The 8807-nt window shown below is 38.5% G+C and overlaps 1 protein-coding gene and 1 long non-coding RNA gene across 2 annotated transcripts in view; one reads left to right on the top strand and one right to left on the bottom strand.

Annotated features, from left to right (window-relative positions):
• Window positions 1-2054: 2054 nt before the first annotated feature.
• LOC308190976 lies at window positions 2055-8800 on the bottom strand. The gene is made up of 3 exons (XR_013947601.1): window positions 8745-8800; window positions 7390-7504; window positions 2055-3793 (listed from the first exon to the last, which is right to left on the bottom strand). It is a non-coding gene; the product is annotated as an uncharacterized lncRNA (long non-coding RNA).
• Window positions 8647-8807, top strand: part of CHST9 (carbohydrate sulfotransferase 9) — a 96939-nt gene continuing 96778 nt past the window's right edge. Inside the window, exon 1 of the mRNA XM_080582842.1 lies at window positions 8647-8785. The gene's annotated coding sequence lies outside the window, so the exon portion shown is untranslated. The remainder of the gene's footprint in view (window positions 8786-8807) is intronic.

Below are 8807 nucleotides of genomic sequence, written 5' to 3'. Positions count from 1 at the left end.
CAGCACATACACTTGCTGGGGACAAGACCTCTTTTGCTCCAGCTTCCTATAGGAGATACCTTATATTCAAAACCATATGTCAAAAGTATGTTTGCAGGCAGTCAGAAAGAAAAGACGATATGAAGACAAACTGCCCTCTATCTCATTTACTATCGCTTAATTCCTTTAATAAAGCATCTGTCCCCCTACCACCACCCCCATGCAAATTGGCAGTTGGTGCTAGTGAGGCTGGTGATTCAGTGGGAGCCTGAATTGTTCTCTCTTGTTAGTCCCTGGTGATGGTTTTGGGGGAGCCCTCTGTTATTTCACAGCTGGCAGCTAGCAGCTGGCTAGTTGTTCCACCTGGAAGAAAGAATGTGGCAGTAACTTTCCACAAGTCCTAGGCTGCGAAAGGAGCAATCACAGGTGCAAACTCTAGGGTGGCCTGGGCTGCAGACACAATAGGTGCCAAGTTCCATGTTATGGAGCTGTGGGCTATCAGATTAATAAATCCAAACTACAAAACAGAATGCATTTGGCTCTGCGTGGTGCATGGACTCTCTGGCAGCAAGGTGCCAATGGGATTTGCTAATAATGCTTTTTTTCTGTGAGCTACCAATCATATGGGATTTTTTACAGCAGACAATTATGAAAATCCTGACTATTTCCATTTGTTTGTTTTTGAACACTCAGCTTGGCAGTCAGTTTTATTACATTGACACAAACAGCAGGTGGGTACCTAACATGAATCTGATGTCAGTGAGACAGATGAAAGAAAATAAACAAACATTCCTGATACTTTTATTCACTCATGGAAGTTTAAATTGGTGTTGTAATCTCAGTTCTTTTGGGTTGACCTGCAAATTCAAAACAAATGAACAAACAAACACAAATAAGTCAAAAGAGTATACAACAGCATGTATGTGTGTGGACAAACATGTTGGTCTTAATATATATGATTAAAAATAGGTTTAAGATAGATGCAGTTGGAAAATGTGGCCAATAGTGATCCACAAATATTCAGTTGAAGATGCTAAGAGTGTACAGCGACCACATTTCTTCTGGTTTCTTCTTGTCTAACATGCAAGTCAAAAATCTTCAATCCCTGCTGACCAAGAACTTCGCAGTTTATAAACAATACAATAAATAATGGTATCTGTGTTTTAGTTCTACAAGTACTGTCAAATAGTTGCCACTATGTTTGTAAAGCTTTCCTAAACAATATATTTTGTACCTAAGCATTTAGCTTTAAAGGGATAATTATGATGCAGAGCATTTATTTGTAAAACAAACAAAAGAATAAGCTGTTTTGTTTATTCTTTAACTGTTTTCTCATAGTAATTACGATAATCCTGAAAATTACAAAACAACAAAAACACTTAAGCTCTTCCATTTCCAAAATCAGTGAAGTTCCCAAGCATATTTAAATAAATAAATAAAAACCCAAGCTAAAGTAAATAATAATAATGCCAAGCTAAAATAAATAAAAACAATCATTCCATTTCAGATCTGGTGTGTACTAGGAAATTCACCCAAGAATATTCTATAGTTCCAATGGTAGTTAGCAAGTGTTTAATTGTGCACATGGTTATTTTTCCAATATGAAGATGAATGCTAAAATTATTTTATATTCTCTCATGAATGAGATATTAGATCATATTTCCCTTTCCAGATATGGAATAACAGTCTGTAGCAAAGGAAACACTGCATGAGTGCACTTGTGGAAGGTTGTAATTTGTCCCAAGTTAATTATCATGTATTCTTAAATTTTAATTTCAAGGATGGCAAGATGGAAAACTGTGATACTGTCTGGAAAAGGTAAGTTCAGTAGTCAAAATTTGGAAGAAAGAACTGACAAGGGGAATGGGTCATTCAAAGCATCTTTGAGGAAACCACATTTGTTCTATAGGTAACAAGGAGATAAAGAAAGAACATTGCTTACACTGAATTCATGAATAAGAGAAATTCACTGCAGAATTCAAAGTTTCCTTAGTAGGAAATAATGCTTCACCATGTAATAGGTTACCACAAAGAAGGCAGTGAGCTATTCTGTATCCTTTCTGGGGACAGAATGAGAAGAAAAGGGCATGAAATCAGTAAGGGGAAAATTTAGATTTGGTTGCAAGGAGAAGTTTCCTAAAAACAAATAAATAATTAATAATAATAATAATAAAAAAACAACCTTTCTGAGGAACCTAATTAGTAGAGAGAAAATAAGCTAAATCCTGGAGAGCATGATTTATTGAACTGAGCAGAGCCAAGGGAAATTACCAGGAAACCTGTGAGATTTGCTAAGACTTTATGATCCTGGGGCATCACCTTGGTGTTCACTTGCGCTTTCTTCTACAGCATTTTGCAATAGTGGAGCCTGAAGGCAGGAAATATGGCTGTGTGTGTGTGACAGGATGGAAATCCCTTAGGTTAGAAAATTTTCTGCCATCACTCGTGCTTCCAGAATAGCTCCAAGCTTAGTTCCCAGTCTGAGCTGAAACAGCTCTTTCCAAATCTCCTCTGCTTCAAACACTCCAAGATTAGAGACATATTTAGTTTTCCCTGGCTACTATTCCTTTTAGTGCATAAAGTAATGGAAGTCTTGATTAAACTGTTATGAAGATACAGAGTTTAATTGTCCATGCATGCTGCTGACCCTCCTATCTATCCAGTCTCCCAGTCCTGAGGTTTTAATATGTGAGGGTGTTCACAGAACCAGAAGCACACATAATTCTAAACAATGATCTCTCTAGGAAGAGGGATAAGAGCATGAGACATGCAGCTTTATTCAGCACCACATGATGGTCAATTCCATCAAATACTGCCAACAGAACTAGCAACATTAGCATAGTAATTAGTCTAAAAGTTTATAGCTAAAAGAAGATGGCCCACCAGAGCAATCACCATTGTCTCAGTGTAATATCTCCATCTAAAAACCCAGCTGTGAGAATATTTCTTTGGCAGAATTCAGGCAATAATAGGCCCCTCTTGCTTATGCCCCCTCAAAACCATTTTTTTTCTTTGTTTTATATATATCCCAACTTCTAGCTAAAGGGAAGTGTGTGATGAGTAATTAAATTGCTTCCAAATCTTAGGCTAACTAGCATGCATCCTACATCCAGTATGGTGTATTTACCTTAGTTTTCCTTAGACTGCCTCTGTAATAATACCTTGAGGAGGTGCAAAGGCATAGTACAGTACAGACACTTGGCCACATATGAATCATTACACAATGACCAAACATTTCAGACGAATATGACACTAGATTAAAATAAATAAATAAATAAATTCTGTAGTTTTCTTTTGGTCTCTCTCCTGTACAGTGTCTGGATGTCAATCTGCCTAGTCTTTATTTTCCACCCTCCTTTGCCCAAAAATTACTCAGCGACTTTTTTTCCTGACATATATGAATACTGTAATGTCATAGTTTGCTCAGTGTTTGAATCCAGGCTGTCAGAATGGATTCAAAATATATCCATTGGTCCTAATAAGCAATGTAAACATTCAACATGTAGTACAATGCTAACACTGGTAAAGCTAACTGTGTAGTGTTTCATTTCATTCAATCTTCCTTTATCTGTGCTTCAGCTGCCAGATTGTCATGTCACCATATTTCTGCTCTTTATTTCAGGTATTTTAGGATGGAAGAGGAACCATAACACTGGAATGACATATTTAATGTTATGGTGTCTTGTTTCAACAGATTGTGAATCACTTTGGAGGCACACTCAGTTGCATGTATCAGTTTGTTTCTCTGTCGATTTATATAGACAGCTTGTCAACAGATGTTGAATCAGTGCAGAACTTTCTTCTACCAAGACAGCTGTTGGGAGAAAGAGGATTTTGTTTGTATCACATTTACGGAATGTGTAGTGACCAAAGCATAATACTCAGATTTTTCTTCTCTAAGTAATTATATAAAAGACAATAAAATTGCCCTATGACATTTTTTAAAACTGCATAATGCCTAAGAGCAATCAGTTGTAGCTGAGAAATACAGATTCTACAGTGAAGATAGAGACTATTTGTTAATGTTCTACCAGTAAAAATAAAAATAAAAATAAAAAAAAAGATTAAAAAAAAACAACATATAGAATGCATCCTTTAAGATCTTTACAAAGGCATTAAAATCAGACAGTTAAGAAATTCCCAATTAATTTTGTGTGAACACCACAATACCCATAACTGAAACACCAAAGAGACTGTCTCCCAGTTAGACACTCTAACAATAAGCTATTATTCTCTAGGAGGTACCACAATCGAGCATTATTTCAGAGAACAAAGATAAACACCCCCCTTTTTCTAGAAGTAGGCAGAATAAAAATTATGATGTTGCATAGCTTTTACAATCACTGTTCAAAAGACCTGGAAAAACAGTTCTTTCTTGGAATTTTCTCATGAAAATCATGAAGGCTTTCAGTGGAATGTCCTTCTGTCACAAACCTCATTTCAATAGAAAACCAGCCTTCTGATGCTTGGTAAGGACCTCATTCATTCATTCATTCATTTGTTGTCTGTGATTCAGTAGTAGGGTAGCAATCATCACATCTCATTTTTGGAGTGAGAGAACTAATTTTTGGTGAAACTGTGACCTCCTGGTTTTCAGATGGTCTGTCCAGGAAGACTGCATAGGATAACATGGGTAGGATGGTACCACAGGAGATCTGTAATCCAACCTCCAGCAAAAGGCTATGGGATCAGACCAGGTTGCTTAGGGTTTTATTTAGTCTTATGTTGAAAATCTCCAAGGATAGAGACTAGAAAACTGATATATTCGATCTAAATTGTACATGTATCATATAATAATATGAGAATATAGAAAACTCCCTGCTCACCAGTGCTAGCACAAGGGGATGAAGAGAGCAGGAGATACTCTTAACCTTCCTGGACACACCTGTGCCTGGACGACCTCGCCATCCTTTTAAATACAGAATGGATTCCCTTTTTTCAAAAAATCAATTTTCAGGACATCCTAAGGCACTTTCCAGCAGTGCAGCACTTGACATGATAGTAGCTGCCATTTGAAGAACATTTTAGAATTAGGGTAAGATAACGCACTAGCCTTCAGTAAAAAGATTGCAACTACTGTTCTCTTTTGGCCTTCCTTTGAGACAGGAGCCCGTTAGACTTAAATAGCTTCCCAGTTAACTCACTGAAGTATTTAAGTCAAATTATGTGTGTTTTTATTGTTGTTTTTTCTTTCTTTCTTTTTTTTAAAGATACTTCTTAAAAATGAAACTTTTTAATAGCTGAAGAACAGGAAATTTGAATTGCTTAATATTTTTGAATGAGTACACAACTTGTTTTGAAAGGCTTTGTTAATTACCCCAGCATAGCAGTTACTGAGCAAATGAATTTTATACCAAGTTTCTAGCAGGGTTTTTTTTTTTCATTTTAAATAAACAAGCAAATGCCCCATAGCAATGCTTACTAGAGGCAAATTTTAGCCTCCTAACTGAGAAAAGGAGAATGTTGTAGGTGGTATATTTCTAGCTAATTAGCTGAAAATTAAAAAAGCTCGAGGAATTAAAATAGAACTACTTGCTGAATGGTTTATGCCCTCGAGTAAAAGACACCTTCATTATGATAAAATGCTTTTAATCACCAAAGGTTTCTATAATCGGCTCTATATCGATATACAGCACACATCGCTGAAACATGCAGTACTGGTGTGGCCCATCCTGAAATTCAGTGAGGTAAATGATAGTGGCACTTGGAATGAATTTGCCTAAACTAGAAGTATCTGAAGGTCTAATCCCTCCCCTTTGGAAAAGGGGATCAGGCCAAACACACATTTTTTTCACATCTGATACCTGAGTCATGCATTTTACATTAAAGTTTTCTTAAAAATAAAAATTCATGAATTCTGACTCTTTAAAATTTGTATACTTGTGTAGGTGGCTGAGCTAGCTTTGCTAAAAACTTTGAAAAATGTGAACTGGAAACCTGAGCTGCATGGAAAGTTAAGTTAGAGCAAGGGATTTCCTGGCAGTTCACAACAATGGCACACATGGTTTCTGTCTCACGTCTTATGGGGGAATGGTCCAAACACCCACAGGGAATATGGGGGCTAACACGGTATGCACCAGCAGCCCAAAAAGAACTAGCGAATGTGGGTAACTCTGACCTGATCCCACGCCAAACTTTCCTCCGTGGCTGTCCCTGTTGAGCACCATGTTTTCTATGAAAACATAGAAAACGGTTTATGCCCTCAAGTAAAAGACACCTTTGTTATGATAAAATGCTTTAAATCACCTTCATTATGATAACATGATTATTTTTATGAAAACATAGAAAACATGCTTAAAGAGTCTACTTGGTTTTACTGTAAGGATGTATTTAGTTCAGCAACATGACCTGTAATTTTGGGGAGGTTTCATTTTCAGTTCAGAACCTGTTATCTTTCTCCTGTAACTGCACTGACTACTCATATTACTGTGAGTAGGCATCACCACCCAACCACTGTCCCACTCCCATTAGATGATTATTTTGTTACTTTAACCGTTGAGCTGCCGTCTGCAGGAAACATGTATAGAAGAAACATGCAGAAACCTGAGTAGAATACGTTTTCTGAAGCAGTCACTGGCTCTGTAGCAGTCCAGCTGACTCAGACAGACTGACGCCACCCTTTTGTAATTAATTTCTTTTTTTTCTATTTGTCAGGCTTCAGAAGGTGCTGATTACATTTATGCAGTTAATAAGCTTCCTAATTCAGTGTCTAATTTCACCTGCATGTTGAATTTTTAATCTTGTAAAGGTTCTTAAATACATAGTTGGAATATGTCCTCTGCACTGAAAGAACCTGTAGTGGAACAAGTATATATAAACTAAAAGTACTTCTTTTTTATTGAATTGTAAAATGAGGTTTGGATTTATCCCAAAGCGGTTAATTTATTCCTTTAACTGAACAAAAAAAAATCAAGACATCTGATCTTTTCAGTGTTATATATAACTTTAATCAGTTGATGGGTACAGCCTGTGAGTAGATCAATCTGAAGAAATACGCTTGCAGCATGTACTTATTGAGTGAAATTAAATCTACAACACTCCTAAGGTTAATCTGTATACCCTTATTAGAAGCTTCAATGACCTTCATTACAATTTTCAGAGTGTAATACCTTGGGAATCTAAAATTCAGGAGGCATGTGGTTTTTCTCTAAAATCTCACTGGCCGTGAGTGACTAAAAGGTATAGAATTTAAAAGTGAGAATGCATTTTTTGTTAGGGCATAGTTATCATAGCATTGTACACCTGTCAGGTTGCCTAAAAGGGGAAACATGCTCAACTCTTGAGAAATTGCAAAAAATTGGCACATTCTGCTGTTGAACCAATTTCCATCCCTCCTCCCCCTCTGTTTATTTGTACCAGGGAATCAGGCAAGCTGCAGGTGTGGCAGTGCAAGGGACTGCCTTTACTTACCAGAACTTTAAAAGTGGATCCATGGCTAGCTTTAAAGGATAAGGAGGAAACATCTTTGCTCTCTGGATTTGCTCTGAGCTGCTAGCCTCTATAATGAACTGTGACTAGGGAGGTCCTTAAGTGAGATAAGAGATAAAATTTACAGTACTGTGGGTGAGGCAATATGTACTCACACAACTCAGACTAAGCAGGAGCAGGCTGGCTTAGTGTCTGGATTGCAAACCCATAAAGAACAACGCTGTGCACAGGTCTTGGCTGCCTTTGGTTGCTTCAGACCCTGAAGCACTTTTCTGTGAACATGTGTTATCCCCAAGGTCTAAGCTCTGGTTGGGGTAATTACACTCTGCTTAGTTAACCCCCACTGGAAATCAGAGCAGCACACAGCTCTTTATTACCAGCTCTGAACCACTGTCTTGAGCTGGTTGGTGATGTTCATCTTCACGTCAAAGGTGGTTGTGCTTGGCTGATTGGAGAAGTGATCCCTGTGTACTAGCTGTAACAGCACATGAGATGGTTTGATAGCTTTTAAGATAAAAGATGTTGTGTAAAAATGTGAAGATATATTACTGTTATACCAAGAAAGGGCTTGTGCTGTAAGCGAGCAATGGGTCAGTAATACAGAGAGTATTTGAAAAGCAAATGCTCGAGTAATTCTAGGAACATGCAGTCTAGCAATGAAGTGAAATGCCTGAAGGGGAGAGATGTATAAAAGTGGCTTGAGAATAGCTCTGGAAAATCAGAGCTCCTCTGTGTTTACCCCATTACAAGCAGGAACTAGAGCATGTCCTTGAAAATACGTAAGTGAAGCAACGTGCCTGTTAAAGAGAGACAGTATCATTTGTCTGCACGGCTGGACTATTGTCACAATAAGCTGATAATGTTTGCAAAGCACATATGAAGTGTTAATAAACACTAGTTAAATATTTTTATCTATCACAGTGTCTCCCACAGATAACAAAGTTTTTACTTTGGAATACTACCTGTTCGGTAGCTAACTCCAGCTATGACTTGCCTCCACCTGGCAGCTTAGACGCGTTTATTTGCTGGCTTTGGGAGAGCCTACCTCTGGATATTTAACAGCAAACAAAACCTGTTAGCCAAGCGCTTAATCTCAGGGGCGTTCTGAGGCAGGAACGGCGAGAAGCTCTTCGTTTAATGACACAGGTTTTGCAGACACACCGGCGGGGGAGGGGGCAAGCGGGTAAGCAACCGCCGCATTCACCTGCCCCCGCAGAGATTCACCCCCAAGGCACCAGTGGGGTTCCCCCTTCAGGCGGGAGCCCCGCCCCAGCCTCCCCATCCCCAAAGTTTTGCGGTGAAAGTTTGTGCCTCCCCGCCGCTACGGGAACGCCTACCCGTCCGCGGCGGCAGGAGCGCAGCGCACCGAGGCGGGCAGGTAAAGGGGATGGCGCGGGGGC

The sequence above is a fragment of the Anser brachyrhynchus genome (assembly GCF_964034855.1).
Source record: "Anser brachyrhynchus genome assembly, chromosome: 2".
Classification (NCBI taxonomy): domain Eukaryota; kingdom Metazoa; phylum Chordata; class Aves; order Anseriformes; family Anatidae; genus Anser; species Anser brachyrhynchus.
Note: the sequence above shows the minus strand (reverse complement) of the source record. Positions and strands in the feature narration are given on the sequence as shown.